At 49.9% G+C, this 5,885-nt stretch overlaps 1 long non-coding RNA gene across 1 annotated transcript; it reads right to left on the bottom strand.

The window, feature by feature from the left end:
- Positions 1 to 244: 244 nt before the first annotated feature.
- LOC147107834 (uncharacterized) lies at positions 245 to 2,285 on the bottom strand. Its single transcript, XR_015080928.1, has 2 exons — positions 2,145 to 2,285; positions 245 to 456 (listed from the first exon to the last, which is right to left on the bottom strand). It is a non-coding gene; the product is annotated as an uncharacterized LOC147107834 (long non-coding RNA).
- Positions 2,286 to 5,885: the final 3,600 nt, after the last annotated feature.

The raw sequence follows: 5,885 nt of genomic DNA, 5'->3' as shown, positions 1-5,885 counted from the left end.
CTCCCATTAATCTAGGATCAAGGGCACCACATCAGCTTATTTCTCATCTACTGGTAACTATCCAGTGTCAGATGACTCCCTCATAATGGCTGTCACTGCCTCACAAATCTCTTCCCAAGTCTCCTTCAGTACATCTAATCCTGTGCCAGTGAAGAGAGAACTGGAGAGGGAAAAATGACGAGGAGATGAGAGCAAACAGACTGATGGTATAAAAACCATCATGAAAGTCATGAATAAAACTCAGTAAAGCTAAAAACTCTTCGATTTAAATATTACAAATCATAAATGCAAATCTAAATTCAGCTGATGCAAACTCAGCTTTTACACGGCAAGGGCTGAAGATGACATCAATCTTCAGGGTTCATCAGTATTAACTGCGCACATGGAAATCCATTTCTTTTTACTCTACGAGTAATGTGTCTCACTGCACCGCTGCTGAGCAATAAATCCAGAGAACTGTCAAGTAAAACGAAGCAAGCTATTAGTTAAGGACTCTGGTAAGTTATAGGTCTTCATTAACAATGGAATAACATCAGTAACTCAGGGTCACCACGGCAACCTTTGCGCTATCTTCAATCTATGTTGTTATGTTAATCAGTTGTCGGTACAGGTAATTGCAGCTGTTTGTGAATTCTGGCGTGTTACTGCTGCATTTATTGGGACTGTAGATCTTACTGGGTTAACCATGCATTGTCACAGTTTCTTGGAGGTGCAGAAGGAGTGCTGCACTGTCTGAGGTGCTGTTTTTTGAGACATTAAATCGAGGCCCCATCTGCCCTCACAGGTGGGCATAAAAGATCCTACGGCACTGTCTTGAAGAAGAGCAGGGGAGCTCTCCCCGGAGTCCTGGACAATATGTATCCCTTAACCAACACCTACAAACAGATTGCCTGGTCATTATCACATTGCTGTTTGTGGGACCTTGCTGTGCGCAAATTGGCTACCATGTTTTCTACATTACAACAGTGACTACACTTCAAAAAAAAAAAGTACTTCATTGGCTATAATGGACTTTGGGGCATCCTGAGGCCATGAAAGACGCTATATCAATGCAAGTTCTTTCTTTTGCATGCCCAACAACAACAACTTGTATTTATATAGCGCCTTTAATGTAGTAAAATGTCCCAAGGCGCTGCACAGGAGTATTTTAAGACAAAAAATTTGACGCCGATCCACATAAGGATAAATTAGGGCAGGTGACCAAACCTGGTCAAAGAGGTAGGTTTTAAGGAGCGTCTTAACGGAGGAGAGAGAGGTAGTGAGGCGGAGAGGTTTAGGGAGGGAATTCCAGAGCTTAGGGCCGAAGCAACAGAAGGCACGGCCACCAATGATTGAGCGATTATAATCAGGGATGCCAAAGAGGGCAGAATTAGGGGGGTTTGTGGGGCTGGAGGAGATTACAGAGAAAGGGAGGGGCGAGGCCATGGAGGGATTTGAAAACAAGGATGAGAATTTTGAAATTGAGGCGTTGCTTAACCGGGAGCCAATGTAGGTCAGCGAGCACAGGGGTCAACATGTTGAAGGCTCCATGCCATCCCGCCAGGTTGTCTGAGCTATCACCAGAAATAAAACCTGAAACAGCTCCTGATGTTTCCAAAGCTGAGGTATCATTTTGAAATTGCGGCAAGAGCTCGGGCACAAATAGAAGATGTGCTAACATTGATTCATCCAGCAGGACAACAGATGGCGTAGGAACTTTGTAAACAATTGAAGGATTGCGAAACGCTTTCCTGTAACGTTAGTGCCCCTTTAACCCTGACTACTTGAGAGATCTTGTCCTTTTAATTGTGCGCGTTAATCCAGGGACAACCTTTGAACAATTTGCTCAGCTCAGGTTCCACTGAAGATCAATGTTTTTCTCTCTTCTGGTGGATTGTTTGGACGAAGAACTCACTCTAAAAGCCCGATTCAGATTGATTGATTGATGTATCGATCTATGTATAAAAAAATTTCAAGTCTGTCACACTTCACGCATCAAACAACGCGTATTTGAATTACGCTTTGAGAGTATTGGGATGTTCCGAGGCGCTTCACGTAGGAGACAGGTGGACCAAACTGTCGAGGATTTAGGAGAACTGGCCGAAACAAACAGGTTTTTTAAAGGTGGGAGGGAATACCAGAACAAAGGCCGGAATTTTCACTACCTGGTCGGGTCGGGTGCGGGCGGTCGGTATGGCGGGTCGGGACCCGTTCTTCTTTTCATCCCGCTCCTCAGAGCGACTTTTCCTTAATGACGACTATTAAGGTAGGCCTGCGCATTTTCTGGCCCTATTACATAGTGCAGGCCTGATGACATCATCAATGACTCATTTCCAGCCGGGATAGTTAAAGGCTCCTTGGCTGCATTGCATTTGAAGCTTCATCTCGGAGTGTGTAGGCAGTACATTTCAGTATTTGGGTCTTGCTTAGCCTTGCACACATGACTGCACAGAGGCAGAGGGCTACACCCAGGTTCTCAGATGACTCCCTACAAATGTTTGTGGAGGGAGTCAGATCACACAGGGACGCCCGCTTCCCTTCTGATGGGCGCAAGAGACCTCCCTAGGAGACCAAAAGAGCCTGGCTGGAGATAGCAGAGGAGGTCAACAGCAGGGATGTGGTGAGGAGGACCTGTGTGCAGTGCCGGAAGCGCTTCAATGATCTCATGAGATCAGGAAAGGTGAGTGCTCAACTTCATCCTGCTTTGCCTCTCATCACATCCCCATCACTCTGCCTTCCCTACCCTACTCCTGCACACCCTTACTCACACCAACATACCTTGCACGTCCACCCATCCCTCTCTATCTACATTATCACATCCCCATCTGACTAACCACCCCTCACACTCACCCTCATCCTAGTGCAATCACACCAACTGACAAAACACAAGGATGCCACTTTGCATTGGCACTTTGGCATTGGCACCACACTCCCTCATAGCCATCCTCTAAAGATGTAACACACACATTCCTTACACTCATGCCATCACTCTCACTCAAACATCTCTTCTTTCCCTCCTTGCAGGAGGAGAGAGCCCACAATAAGAGGGAGAGGGAGAGAACCGGAGGCGGCCCTTCATCCTTCACCACGTTGACTCCAGCAGAGGAGGTCGCCCTGGAGGTCTCAGGAGTTGCGGACCAGCTGGCAGTGGGAAACGGAGTGAGGGGGACACCTCAGCAACCTAGTGACAGAATTACATCTCATACAGCTACTTGGCATACAGCAGTCACTCATAAGGGGACTGATGTCAGCAGCCAGTGAATGCTCATCATGTGCATAATGGTATCTGTACCCATTCTTGATATGACATTTCTAAATTATCTCTTTACTCTCCCACAGGTCCATCAAGAGCCCCCCCACCTCCGCCTCCCCCCCACCCACCACCCCAGTCCAGGCAGAAGAGGAATACGACTCCTCAGAGGAGCCTCCAGCCTCTGCGCCAGCACAGATACGCACACCTCGGTGGGTCGTATGTGAGATAGAGTAGAGTTGTCACCTGGTGTCTCACAAGTGAGCAAGAGGATATGGTGGAGAAAGGGACAGCAGTGGAGATGCCTCGTCGGAGGGCACAGGATGCTCCCAGCTCTGCTCAGCTGCATGCAGACGCTGAGCCTCGGGGGCCATCCAGAAAGAGGGCGATCCTGGAGGTGCAGCAAGAAGTGCAGGAGGTCTTGCAACCGCGATGTCTGCAAATGTGCAGAGAATGGAGGAGTCCATCTCCAACATGAGCACCACCGTGTCGCAGGCGATGGCGACTGTAGGCTCTTCCATGGAAAGGACGGCAACCTGCATGGAGCAGCTAATGCGCCAATCACAGGAGCACATGGTCTCTATGGAGAACAGAGGGCAGAGGCTCATAGACCTCCTCTCTAGGAGGGATGTCAGCGTAGACGTGGGTCCTCATGGCCTCACTGCTGTGCAGCAAGGTGCTCTCCAGCTCCTTGCTAGCAGGGAAGTGCAGGTGGCCCATGAGAGGGATGATGGTGAGAGGGGTCATACAAATGGGGGCTCTTCTCAAAGCACTCACACTTCTCCCCCATTGCCTCCCCCTCAGCCAGAGCCCCAGATGCCTCCTGGGATCGCGATGGCCGAGTCTGCCCCTGCACAGTCACAGGAGGAGCAGACTTTGGCGGGGCCATCACAGGCTCCAAACCCAGAGGATGTCCGCCAAAAGTGTCTATGCAGTCGCAGCAGGGAAGTGAGCAGGCTGCCTCTACCTTTGCTGAAGCCACAGGGGTTGCACCTCGTAGAAGCACGCGTAAGCGAAAGATGACGCATTAGTAGATGCACAAGAGTAACCACATGGGTGTTTAAAGAAATATTTCTGTTAAGGTTCCGTTACACTTAAGTCACATATAAAAGATTTTTTTTTTACTACATGCTCAATTTTGTCTGCTAATTTGGAAGTGGCTTAGTGAGTTGGAGTGAATGGTGAGACATAACGTTACCTCCAGCAATGGGGATCAGTGTGAAAGGAATGGCTTGGTCATTGTAGGGTGTAATGCATATAGTTAAGTAAATCTGGCCATGATGAGGCCATCCCTGGCCTCCCGGGCAGCAATGTGCTCGGGTGCTGGTGGGATCTGGGCCGTAGGTTCCTCCAGCTCCTGCTGCTCCTCGTCTTCCAGCTGATGCTCCTCCTCCTCCTCCTCTGAAGAGGCTGTGCACTCAGAGCCTTGCTCCTCATGCAGCGCTAATCCTCGCTGCTGCGCTATGTTGTGTAGGGCGCAGCAGACCACGACGATTCTGGAGACCCTGGCTAGTGCATATTGAAGGGCTCCAGATCTGTCAAGGCATCTGAAGCGCATTTTCAGCATGCCCGTTGTTTGCTCTATGACACATCTGGTGGAAAAGTGGCTTTCATTATATCTCTCTTTGGCCTCAGTACTTGGCCTCCTCAAAGGTGTCATGAGCCACGTCTTCAGTGGATACCCCTTGTCTCCAAGCAGCCAGCCAGAAAGTCTGTTTGGAGGTGCGATGAGCTGAGGGATGGTGGACTGGCGCATGATGAAAGAGTCATGGCAGTTGCCAGGGAATTTGGCGCACACATGCATGATGATCTTCCTATGGTTGCAGCCCAGCTGCTCATTGAGGGAGTGGAAGACCTTGCGGTTCACAAAGACTCCTGGGTGATGATGGGGTGCCCTGATGGCCACGTGTGCAGTCGATGATGCCCTGCACCAGTGGGAAGCCAGCCAGAGCTGAAAAGCCCAGCGCCCACTCAGTAATACATAGATTTTTGTGGGATGATTTGTGCACGACAGGAAGGAAATATTCAATTTTGCGCTTTCAGTGTGATGTTGCGCCATGGGTTTAATAAAGAAATCAAGTGGGGAACTCCCTCCTGAGCTCAGCTGGTAACTGAGCCATACACAAGGTGCAAGCTTTGATTTTCCCAGCCTGTGCTAGATTGGCTGACCTGAGTTGTCGCAGACTTTTCAAACAGGGCATCGGTGGCTTGTGTGATGCATCTGTGGGCGGTCAGCAACGAGATGTCACAAATGTCTGCTGCAGATCCCTGGAAGGAGCCTGGGGCAAAGAAGTTGGGGGCGCTGGTGACTTTGATAGCCATTGGTAAGGCGTGTCCACCTGCTCCTCTGGGCTGCAGGTCTTGCTCCAGCAATCTGCAAATGTCTGCGATGACCTGGCGCGATCCTCCTTTGGCACTGCTGCTCAGTCATGTTGAGGAAGCTCATCCTCTGCCTGTATACCCTGTGTTGGGGGTATTGCCTACAGCGCGGTGCAGCCCTGTGCTGATGCCCTCTGTCCTGTGGAGCATCAGGTCGTTGAGGGGAAGTTTGGTGGTGTCGTTACTGCTGCTGCTGGTGTTGGGGCTCATCCTGGTGCAATTCTGAGGACCAAGGTGAGACAGTATAAATGGCACCCATGCTGCTGTAATAGATGGC

Source organism: Somniosus microcephalus, chromosome 14 (assembly GCF_052327205.1).
Source record: "Somniosus microcephalus isolate GS21.2 chromosome 14, FLI_Smic_1.0, whole genome shotgun sequence".
In the NCBI taxonomy this organism is placed as follows: Eukaryota; Metazoa; Chordata; class Chondrichthyes; order Squaliformes; family Somniosidae; genus Somniosus; species Somniosus microcephalus.
This window is presented reverse-complemented; position numbering and strand designations above follow the sequence as displayed.